Genomic DNA, 12,605 nt, shown 5'->3' on the forward strand with positions numbered 1-12,605 from the left:
TATTGTGGACCAATACCATTAAGCAAAGGGTATGTGGACCCCAGACTGGGAACCCCTGGGTTACAGGGCTAAGGCAGGAGAACAGGGTTGAGGAAAACAAATCAACCATGGTTGAATAGCCCGAAGGGCAGAATGGCCGAATTCTGCTCCTATATCTTACAGCCTTCACATGTATCCAAATGTCATCTGTGTATTGCAAATCTGTGACCCACATTGGGTCCATTTTGGCATGGTTGACTGGTTTTTCATCAAGTGAATTAACTCTTCAACAGTAATGGATATGAGTTGTTGATACAACACAGTAACAGGCCCTTTCGGCTTTTCAAGCCAATGCCGCCCAGTTCCACCATGTGAGCAATAACCTACTGACCTGTGCAGGTTATTACGTTAATTGGTCACATGGACTGTGAACTGTGGGAGGAAACCCGAGTACCCAGAGGAAACCTTTGCAGTCACGGGAGACATCAGTGGGAATTGAATCAGGTCTCTGGTGCTGTTGTAGTGCTGTGCTGAATTTTGTGCTACCATGCCACCCCTAAGATACAGTTCTCCATTAGCACGTAAAACTTCTCAAGATGCTTCACGGGACAAATGATCAAACTGAGTTTGATATTGGGCCTCTGAGGAGATATTGGGGCATTAAGAACATCTTAAATAAGAGAATAATAATAGAGAGGTTTAGGGGGAGAAAGGTCTCAGCAGCAACTGGAATAAGAGATTAATCTGAAGCAATGCATGGAAAATGCTGGAGGAACTCAGCAGGTCGGGCAGCTTTTTATCTAGTCATTTATCTATTGAGATACAGCGCCCAGCAATTCCCCGATTTAATCCTCGCCTAATCACGGGACAATTTACAATGACCAATTAACCTACTAATCAGTACATCTTTGGACTGTGGGAGGAAACCGGAACACTCGGAGGAAACCCACGCAGTCACAGGGAGAATGTACAAACTCCTTACAGGCAGCAGCAGAAATTGAACCTGGGTCGTCTGCACTGTACATCATTGTGCTAACCACTATGCTTCCATGAGGGGAATAAGCAGTAGACATTTTTGGCCTTTATCGAGGGTTAACCTGAAAGTTCGTCTGCTGAGTTTCTAACCAGTGAAGGTGTTCACCTTCTGTGCCTCGCTGGACTAGCATCGCACAGGTTAATGGTAGAAGGTGCACTCAGGAAGTCACCATCTGTGGTTAGCCTGACCAGATCTGTTCTATTTGCCTTCATTGCTGAGGGAGGCAGTTTTCAACACACTCAGATCTTCTTTCAGATTTCCAGCATCTGCATTTCCCCCCAGTGGAATTCTCTTTCTCTCCTGCTGCTGTCCATGGAAACTTCTGAGCCCTGCATTAAAAATCAGCTTCATCTTTTCATAAATACTGTTAAGACCATTCTCCTGATTCTGTCTTTTCCCCCAGTTTCTACTCTGTTTAAATTACAGTTTGCATCTGTCTGTCACTACCATTCCCTTTCTTCAAACTGAGTGTGTGTGAGTGTGTAGGTGTGTCTGCTTAGTAAGTACATACATCATGCATGTGAATGTTCCGTGTGTGTGTGTATGAGCATGTGTTTTTGCTGCATGTGTGTGACCATAGGTATCTACATATGTGATGTGTGTATGTATGCACAAGTCTGTGTGTGTGTGTGTATCTGTGCACATTTGTGCATGTTTGTTGGGGGGCGGGATGTGTGTGTGTGTGTGTGTGTGTGTGTGTGTGTGTGTGTGTGTGTGTGTGTGTGTGTGTGTGTGTGTGTGTCTATATGTCTGTACGAGTTTACGTATGTATTGTGTTGATGCATGTGTTCTCTCTCTCTCTCTTGCTCTCTCCATCAAATAGATTTGAAATTAATCCGGACTTTAAGAAACACAGCTGCTGATACACTGGACCTAATTGTCGAACTGCAAAACCTGAAGGCGTGAATAATTCATGACATATGTCAAACTGTGGTGCCCCTTCCCACCAGCGCCATTTGTGCTAACAGGCTGTCATGCTGTGTTAATATGAGGTACATTACGTGCTGTCAAGCAGGGTTCCCACGAGACAACACCACATAACGAGGAACTGTGTGCAAGTCTCCCCAAACCCACTACAGACAAGAGGTAATGTAAATATTTAATGAGCCCTGATATTTGATCTTCACCTACAGTCACTAATGTAATTGGAGCATTCTGTCCGACCACATCAGCTGAATAAGCGACTGAAACTGTGTACCAAACATCCCCATTCAGCCCAATCATTCATCAAAGAAATTCCAACACAAAACAGGCCCTTCAGCCCATCTAGTCCATGCTAAACTGTTATTCTGCCTAGTCTCATCAACCCTCACCTGGACCATAGCTCTCCATACCTTCCCATGTATGTACTTATCCAAAATTCTCAAACCCACATCCATCATTTCTGCTGGCAGCTTGACCCACACTCTCACCATCCTCTGAATGAAGAAGTTCCCTTAAAGTTCCCCTTAAATATTTCAACTTTCAACCTTAATATATGAACTCTAATTCTAGTTTCATCCAACTTAAGTGGAAAAAGCCTGCTTACATTTACCCTATCTATACCCCATATAATTTTGTATACCTCTGTCAAATCTCCCCTCATTCTCCTACACTCTAGGGAATAAAGTCCTAACCTATTCAACCTTTACCTATAACTCAGGTCCCAGCAGCATCCTTGTAAATTTTCTCTGCATTCTTTCAATCGTATTGATATCTTTCCTGCAGGTGGGTAACCAAAACTGCACACAATATTCTGACTTTGTCCTCACCAACAAATCATACAATTTCAACATAACATCCCAACTCCTGCACTCAATACTCTGAATTATGAAGGCCAATGTGCTTCATAATTCTTACGACCCTGTCTATCTGTGACACTACTGTCAAGGAATTATCGATCCGTATTCCCAGATCCACACACCTCAATGCCCTACCGTTCACTGTGTAAGCTCTACCCTCACAAAGTGCAACATCTCACACTTGTCTGCCATTCGGTCAGTTTTCAGCACATTTTTACAGATGGTCCAGATCCCACTGCAAGCTTTGATAGTCTTCCTCGCTGTCAACTGCGCCCCCAATCTTGATGTGATCAGCAAATTTGCTGATCCAGTTAACCACATTATCATCCAAGTCATTGATATTATGGACGAACAATATTCAATATTCAAGCCAATATTAGGACTGCGGATCTTTGATATGCCTCGAACCTCCAGTAGTGACAATGTTACACGCAGCCAGAATCAAAATGTTTGGAAAATTGCACTGTAAATTAGACTTTGTGACTACAGTGTAACCGGAGGCTAAGACTGATTCCATGAATGACTACACTTCACACCTCGCATTTGCTGGACAAATACATAAAATACTGAAAGAACTCAGCAGGTCAGGCTGGAAGGGAAATAAACAGGTGACGTTTTGGCAAGACCCTTCATCAGGACTAACAAACAATCAACATTTTCTCTGGAATGCAGGAGAATGAGAGATTTGACAGAGGTATACAAAATCATATGGGGGTATAGATAGGGTAAGGGCAGACAGGCTTTTTGCCACTCTAGTTGGGTGAGACCAGATCTAGAGGTCATGGGTTAAGGGTGAATGGTGAAATGTTGAAAGGGAATGTTGGGTGGGGAGGTGGTGAGAGTGTGGAACGGCTGCCAGCACAAGTGGTGGTTCGGGTAAAGTTTCAGCACTTCAGAGGGATTGGGATAGGTACATGGGTGGGAGGACTATGGGGAGCCATTGTCTGGGTGTGAGTTGATGGGACTAGGCAGATTAATAGCTTGGTATGGAATAGCTGAGCCAAAGGGCCTGTGTCCGTTTGGGCTGAGACCCTTCATCAAGAAAATCAGGTTTCAGACGGAAACTTTGAGTCTATATTCCCCTCCATAGATGCTGCCTGACTTGCTGAGTTCCTATAGCACTTCGTGTGTGTTGCCTGAGATTGCCAGCATCTCTTGTGGGGAAATTATCCTGCTTTTATCGGTAGAAGTTGCTGTAGACTCTCACCCCCCACTATTCCTTAAACAGAATGGTTTACTCACCAGGCTTTGTTTCTTGTCTACTTTAAACACTAAGTGAATTGATTTTTTTTTCTTTGGGCTTTGTAGTGAGCTCATTGTTTGCTGCTTTGTAGTACTTACCTCACTGGCTGGAGATGTCAGTTCCTCTGACTATTTTCATTCATTAGAAGTGGTTGCCACAAGCAAACGCCATGTTGTGCCCATTCATGAGAAGGTGGTGGTGAGAACATACGTATAAATCAATTGTATTACTGTGGCCTGGAGTCACTCAACATTATCAAAGCCTCAACATTTAGGTAGCCTCATGGCGTACACTCAACATTTTAGGAGCAGCTTCTCCCCTTTGCCATCAGATTTCTGAATGGTCCATGAACCCAGGAATGCCACTTCACCATTCCTCTTTCATACCATTTTTAAAAATTGTGACTAGTAATGTTTTTCTGTCCTGCCCTGTACTGCTGCCACAAAACAACACATTTCATACATATGCCAGTGATAATAAACCTAATTCTGATGCTAATTCTGTTTCCTGCACTACTGCCAATGACAAAATTGACACACACTGAGGGTCTTACCCCTTTCCTGGCTGGGGAAGTATGTTGAATTCTGAGTTTTACACACAGACCTCCCGTCCTCTCATTCTGTTCACTATGCACCTTCCCCATAGACTAACCCCAGCTGTGGATATCAAAGATTTATGTTTGTTTGAGCCAACAGAGCACATTAAATTGTGATTAGCAGGTTCTGATGTTATTCTAATGCAGGGAAGGTCAGACCAATGAAGTGGTCGGCCAGGGAAAACCATTAATTCTATCACAATCCAATGTTCAGGGAGTCTGTGTGGAAGGAACAACTCTTGTGTACTCCTTGGTCAAGACACACATTACAAATTGTGAAAACTATTAATCACATTGAGAGCTCTTAATATATATGCAGGGATCATTTTTAATACATATGATTTAGAGTAAACTTCCAAAAGAGTGTTGAGGGAATGTGGCATTGTTTGAGATGCTGTATTTTGCAGTAAACAAAATAGCCTGTCTGCCTTTTAGAGTGGATGTAAGAAGTTAGAGAAAATAAAGTGGAGAATATGCCCAATTAATCTCAGGCAAAGCCCCCGCACCGCCACTGAGCACATCTACAAGGAGCCTTTGCACAAGAAAGCAGTCTCCATCACTAAGGACATCCACCACCCAGGCCAGGCTCTCTTCTCACTGCTACCATCGTGAAGGAGGTACAGGAGCTTTAGGTTCTACACCAGCAGGTTCAGGAACAGTTATTACCATTCAACCATCAGGCTCCTGAACCAGTGCGGCAACTTCACTCACCTCAATTCTGAACTGTTCCCACAACCTACAGACTCTTTCAAGGACTCTGCAACTCGATATTATTTATTTATTTATCATTGTTGTTATTATTTCATTTTATTTTTGTACTTGCACAGTTTGTTTTCCTTTACACATGGGTTGTTTGCCAGTCTTTGTGTGTTTTTTCATTGATTCTATTGTGTGTCTGTGTTCTACTGTGAATACCTGGGTTGTATACAGTAACATGTACATACTTTGATTAAAATTTACTTTGAACTTTGAACTTTTGAACTTTTGCGTGTCCCAGCTAGAAATTGCCCAACAAGTAACATGCCCTAAATCAGATTATGTCATCGCTCTGTTTGTGAGACTTGTTGTGTTAGGCTACTCTTCGTGCAATTTCACAACAGTGAGTTGGGCTTCCATCTTACCACCTCTCCCCATGCTTTTCTTCCACTGACCCAGATCAAATGAAGAACTCCTCCAGCAATACACAGGTTGTCTGCTACATTCACCCATGTGCCATAGTGAAGGAGTCATACAGCACAGAAACCAGCCCTTCAGCCCACAATGTACAGTATTGTGTAAAAGTCTTTGGTACATACTGTACATGCCAACCTTTTAGCTAACCCCATTTTCCAGCATTAGGAATGTATCCTTCTACACCTAGCCTATCAAGTCATAGAGTCATAGAGCATGCTAGGACAGATACAGGCCCTTCAGCCCATCTAGTCAATGTCAGGCTGGTCTTCTGACTAGTTCTATATATATACACACACAAGATTACTCAAATATTATATTGTTGTAACTTCACAGTTACAATGTCACTCCCACAGGAGTTATATTTTCTTCAGTATAAATTCTTAGTTGAATATCTGCAGGCTTCAGCTTAATATCTTTGAAATGCCGTTCAAAATCATTTTGTGTAATGACTGAAACAGCTGATCCAGTGTCCAATTCCATTTTAATTAATTTGTTGTTCACTCCTGGTGTAAGCCATATTGCTTGTCTATTGCTAATTTTCAGACTGTAAATCTCAAGCCTACACAATCCTGTGTCACTCTTATCATCTTCAGATTTTCATCAATAGAATGCAGATTAGTACTGTACTCTTTTTGAAACTGCAACTTGATTTTTTAGTGTTTTCTCTTCCCTGTGCAGTCCATTTATTTTTGTCTGCCTGACATGCTCTTTGTTTGTGTCCTAATTTGTTGCCTTTTCTGCAATTTTCACCTTTAAATCTGCATTTGTTTGGTGTACATGAGCCCCGCCACGTCGGTAACATAATTTGTCAGTCTGGCAGGTTTCTGTCTAGACATTGCAACTTCATTCACACTCACTTTCATTCCTGACTGCAACTTAATTGCACCTCTGTCTGTGGTTTCCATTGAAACAGCGACTTCCACTGCTCTTTTAAATGTAAGTTGTGCTTCAGTTGGGAGCCATTTTTGAATGCCTTCTTAGATCACTAACTAAGTGATCTCTTATGCTATCATTAAGCCCAATACCAACTCACAATACTCAGACTATCTCTTCAAACCAGCACCAATGCTGAAATGGACTCGCCTTCTTTTTGCTTTTGCTTATGAAAACTAAAGTGTTCTGCAATCAACAGTGCCTTTGGTTCCAAGTGTTCCTGCATCACTTTTACTATAGTAGCAAAACTCAATTCCACTGCTTTGGTTGGAGCAGTCAAACTTCAAAGCAAGCTGGATGCCTTTAAACTCAATGAGCTTAGCAAAATTGGAACTCGTTTTTCTTTGGCTATTTGATTTGCTTCTAAGTACGGTTCCAATAGCTCAGTATGCATGAGCCAATTACTCATTTTGTCATCAAACTCACCACTTTTCCAATGTATCCAGGTATTTCTGACTTTTTAAAATGATTATTATCATCCAGTGCTCACTCTTTATTTTCCAGTCACCCTAAATTCTTCCACTTCTGACCTTTTTCCTTTAAAAACACTCAGTCATGTCTTCCTTTCTGAAGACCATGTGCTGCTCCATTTTGCCATTCCTCAAAGTGTTTTTGTTCAGTTTGAAAAATTTGCTTTGCTTTAACAGGTTGGTAGCTGTTTCGGGTTCGTTTTAAAAATGCCTTATCGCCAATGATATGTTTTGTAACTTCAAAACATTAAATTAATTCAAATGAAAACGTGAGTTAACTTTAGGTTTACTTTAACTGAGACATGCAAGTATCATGTGATAGCATGATGGTGTATGCAAATAATGTGTTTTTATATATAAACCACAATTAATTATTTAAACAGAGAATACTTAATCAATGTATATGCAAGATACTCCAATATTATTGAAATATTAAATACGTAACACCTATGACCTCAGTTCTAGACTCATCCAAATTCAATGGAAAATGCCTGCTTGAATTTACCCTGTCTATAGAAGCATAGAACACCACAGCACAGTACAGGCCCTTCAGCCCTCCATGTTGTGCCGACTCATATAATCCTTAAAAAAAAGTACTAAACCCACACTACCCCATAACCTTCCATTTTTCTTTCATCCATGTGCCTGTCCAAGAGGCTCTTAAATACCCCTAATGTTTTAGCCTCCACCACCAAGGCAAGTCATTCCAGGCACTCACAACCTTCTGTGTAAAAAACTTACCCCTGATGTCTCCCCTAAACTTCCCTCCCTTAATTTTGTACATATGCCCTCTGGTGTTTGCTGTTGGTGCCCTGGGAAACAGGTACTGACTATCCACCCTATCTATGCCTCTCATAACTTTGTAGACCTCTATCAAGTCTCCTCTCATTCTTCTACACTCCAAAGAGAAAAGTCCCAGCTCTGCTAACCTTGCTTCATATGACTTGTTCTCCAATCCAGGCAACATCCTGGTAAATCTCTTCTGCACCCTCTCCATAGCTTCCACATCCTTCCTATAATGAGGTGACCAGAATTGAACACAATACTCTAAGTGCGGTCTCACCAGAGATTTGTAGAGTTGCAACATGACCTCTCTACTCTTGAACTCAATCCCCCTGTTAATGAAGCCTAGCATCCCATAGGCCTTCTTAACTACCCTATCAACCTGCGCAGCGACCTTGACGGATGTATGGATTTGAACCCCAAGGTCCCTTTGTTCATCCACACTCTTAAGTAACTGACCATTAACCCTGTACTCAGTCTTCTGGTTTGTCCTTTCAAAATGCATCACCTCACACTTGACCGGATTGAACTCATGTATTAACTCATATATATTATAATATATTATACTCATTATATGCCTCATAATTTTGTATATCTCTATCAAATTCCCCCTCATTCTCCTGTGCATAAAGTTATTTTTTTATATTGATAAAGAAAATGGCTGAGATAAACATGGGTAAACATTACCAATAAATAATGGCAGGGACACAAAAGACTGCAGAAAATGGAGCAAAAAACCAAACTGCTTGAAGCTTCACCTGTAATAATGCTCTTGTTAGTAGTCCCTTACATATAAAAGCATTGTAGTAAAATTGAAGGCACTATAAAGATGATTCACCAGTGCAATTCCTGAGACAAGTGGGTTGTCCTACCAAATAAATAGTTTGGGCCTATATCCCTTAGATCTGACAAGAAGGAAAGGCGGACCTTTTGCAAACATATAGGATCCTCAAGGGGCAGATGTTAGGATGTCACTAGTGGGAGAATCTCACTACAAGTTAAGGAGCTGATCAGTTAATACTGTGGGACACAGAGATTTCTTCTCACAGAGGGTGTTGGATCTCTGGAATTCCTTGCCCCAGTGGGCAGTGGAAATTGGATCATCCCTGGGCCTTACTCACCTGCCCCATGGTCTCAGACCAAGGGGTCTGCATTTAAGACCGAGGAGTGAAATAATCTCTTCTCTCAGAGGGCGGTGGGTCTTTGTGAGGGCAAAGACTACGTGTATATTTAAAGCCAAAGCAGATTTCAAATTGGTCATGATCAATGATTAAGCGTAAGAGCAGGAAAGTGGTTTTGAGGCTGACCATCTATTTCCCTCCATTGATGCGCCTGATTTGTTGAGCTTCAGCTTGTTGCCCCAGGTTCCAGATTGGAACAGCTTTCTCCCCTCCACCATTGGATTTCTGAATGGTCCACGAACACTACCTCACTATTCCTCTTTGTACTATCTAATTATCTGTAAGTTTGTCTTGCACTGTGCTGCTGACACAAAACGGCAAATTTCATGACGTATGTCAGTGATTCTGAACGGGCAAGCAGGCTTGAGGGACTGATTAGTCTGGAGTCAGGAAATTTACAAGTAATACAGTGTGGCCCAACTCATTCCTGCTGACTGAGGTGCTCACCAAGCTAGACCCATCTGCCTGTGTTTGGCCCATATCCCTCTAAACCCCTCCTATCCACGTACTTAGCTAAATGTTTGTTAATGTTGTTACTGTATCTGCCTCAACCACTTCTTCTGACGGCTTGTTCCATCTACACTCAGTGATCACATTATCACTTAGATAGAGATAGATACTTTATTGATCCCAAAGGAAATTGCAGTGTCACAGTAGCAATACAAGTGCACAGATATACAAATATTAGAAGAGAAGTAAGAAAGAATAAAAATAAGTTACCACAAACAGTCTAACAGGAGGGATTATCACTTCCCCAGTATAGGTTGAGTCATTATAGAGCCTAATGGCCGAGGGTAAGAATGACCTCATATAGTGTTCTTTGGAGCAGCGCAGTTGTCTCAGTCTATTACTGAAAGTGCTCCTCTGTTCAGCCAAGGTGGCACGCAGAGGGTGAGAAACATTGTCCGGAATTGCCAGGATTTTCCGTAGGGTCCTTTGTTCTACCACAGCCTCCAGTGTGTCCAGTTTGACTCCTGTAACAGAGCCAGCCTTTCTCATCAGTTTATTGAACCTGTTGGCATCACCCGTGTTGATGCCATTGCCCCAGCACACCACCACATGGAAGATTTATACAGGTGACAACAAACTGGTAGAACATGTGAAGGCGAGGCCTGCACATTCCAAAGGACCTCCATCTCCTCAGGAAGTAGAGGCGACTCTGGCCCTTCTTGAACACAACAGCCTCTGTGTTGTTGCTCCATTGAGGTAATGGTTGCTCCAGTGTCATCCAGGTAAACCCCCAGGTACTTGTTGGGCCTCACCACATCTGCATTAGTTACACCTGTACACCTGATCACTAATGCAAACATCTAATCAGCCAATCATGTGGTAGTAGCTCAATGCACAAAAGCATGCGGACATAGTGAAGAGGTTCAGTTGTTGTTGTTCAGACCAAACATGAGAATGGGGAAGAAATGTGATCTAAGTGACTCTGACCGTGGAATAATTGTTGGTACTGATCAAGGTAGTTTGTGTATCTCAGGAACTGCTGATTTCCTGAGAATTTCATGCACAACAGTCTCCAGAGCTTACAGAGAATGGTGCAAAGAACAAAACACATCCAGAAAGTGTCAATTCTGTGGGCAAAACACTTTGTTAATAAGGTCAGAGGAGAATGGCCAAACTGGTTCAAGCTGGCACAAAGGCCATACATTACCACAGTGGTGTGCAGAAGGGTATCTCTGTTCTCACAACAAGTAAAGTTTTGGAGTGGATGGGTTACAACAACAGAAGCCAGTTATATTTTGTAATTCCCAAAACACAGAACTAATTAAAAGAAACAGACAGCGCAGGAATGCGTGTGCGAGCTTTGTTCTTCCACTTTAACTGAGGTGTGTGCGTGTGACGTGGTGGCGTAATGACGTATGCCCTTCACATACTTCTACATATAACCCATAATGAACTATGTAAACAACAAAGAATGCTTAATCAAACAATATATTTACAATATTACTGAAGTATTAAATACACAACAAAGACCACAAACATACACTGAGTGTACATACCTCTATCTGAGTAAAGAAGTTGCCACTCGGACCCCTTTTAAAACTTTCACCTCTCATTTTAACTCTGTGCTCTCTAATTTTTAGTTCCCTTTCCCTTTCTATACACCAAATGATTTTATACAGCTCTATTTCATCACCCCTCAATCTCCCAAATTCCAGTGCCTGCCAAACCTTTCCCCATAACTTGGGCCCTGAAAACCTGGCAGCGTTCTGGTAAATCTTCTCCGTGCTCCTTCCGCTTCGATAATGTATTTCCTACAACAGGATGACTAAAACTGTACACAATACTCCAAGAGCAGCCTTGTACAACTGCAACATGATGTCTTAATGCCAATACTCAGTGCCAAATGCCTTCTTCACCAACCTGAGTACCCGTGATGCCTCTTTCAAAAAATCATGTACTGTATTTGTACCCTCAGTTCCCTTGTTCTACAAAGCTCCCTTTACTTTAAACTCCTGAAGGGCAGGATGAATGCAAGCTGGCTTTTACTCCTTGGGTTGTATAAGACTGGAGCTGGTAACTTTAGGGTGAAGGGAAACCTGAGGGGTATCGTCTTCACTCAGAGGATGGTGTGAGTGTGGAATGAGCAGCCAGCGGAAGTGTTAGATGCTGATATGATTGTAACATTTAATAGAAGTTTGGATAGGCACGTGGATGAGAGGTGTGGAGGGCTACAGTCCTGGTGCAGGTCAATGGGACTAGTGTAACAAAAATATTTTAAAATTCATTCCTTTTTTTCTGATTCAGCAGCAAGAGGTATGCACAAACAAAGGAGGTTAAGGTTAAAAAGTATTAGAGTTACACAAAGAATAAAAACTAGAAAGAAAAATGGTTAATAAAATATAAAAAGTGACAAAATAATACTAATCACTAACCATATCATACAATATACTACCAGAGTGTGTGTGTGTGTGTGTGTGTGTGTGTGTGTGTGTGTGTGTGTGTGTGTGTGTGTGTGTGTGTGTGTGTGTGTGTGTGTGTGTGTGTCTGTCTGTCTGTATCTCTGTCTCTCTATCTCTACCTCCAACTCTTAGCACTAATTTCGGCCCAGCCTAAGAGAAGATTTTCACTTGCACAGAGATGTTGTTATACCTGTCATGACCCTTTACCCTAGTACTTTCCCAGACAGCGCTGTTTTCACCATTATCTACTCCGACTGGTACTCACACTAAGTTCTCAAAACATGAAATTGCAGGGGCCCTGGCAGAAATATTTAAAATGTTGATATCCACGGGTCAGGTGCCGGAGGATTGGAGGATAGCTCATGTAGTTCCATTGTTCAAAAAAGGCTCAAAAAGTAAGCCAGGAAATTATAATTTCCTAAATTATAATTATAGGAAATTATAGCCAGTAAGTTTGAGATCGGTAGTAGGTAAATTATTGGAAGGAATACTAAGAGTTAGGATCTACAAGTATTTGGATAG

General features: G+C 41.8%; 1 protein-coding gene across 4 annotated transcripts in view; it reads left to right on the plus strand.

The window, feature by feature from the left end:
• Positions 1-12,605, plus strand: part of arhgef49 (Rho guanine nucleotide exchange factor 49) — a 562,666-nt gene that overhangs the window by 53,149 nt on the left and 496,912 nt on the right. The window contains exon 2 of one of the 4 annotated variants that reach the window (XM_073046111.1): positions 1,839-2,101. The exons of the other annotated variants lie outside the window; for them this stretch is intronic. The gene's annotated coding sequence lies outside the window, so the exon portion shown is untranslated. The remainder of the gene's footprint in view (positions 1-1,838; positions 2,102-12,605) is intronic. 4 annotated transcript variants of the gene reach the window in all.

Source organism: Hemitrygon akajei, chromosome 5 (assembly GCF_048418815.1).
Source record: "Hemitrygon akajei chromosome 5, sHemAka1.3, whole genome shotgun sequence".
In the NCBI taxonomy this organism is placed as follows: Eukaryota; Metazoa; Chordata; class Chondrichthyes; order Myliobatiformes; family Dasyatidae; genus Hemitrygon; species Hemitrygon akajei.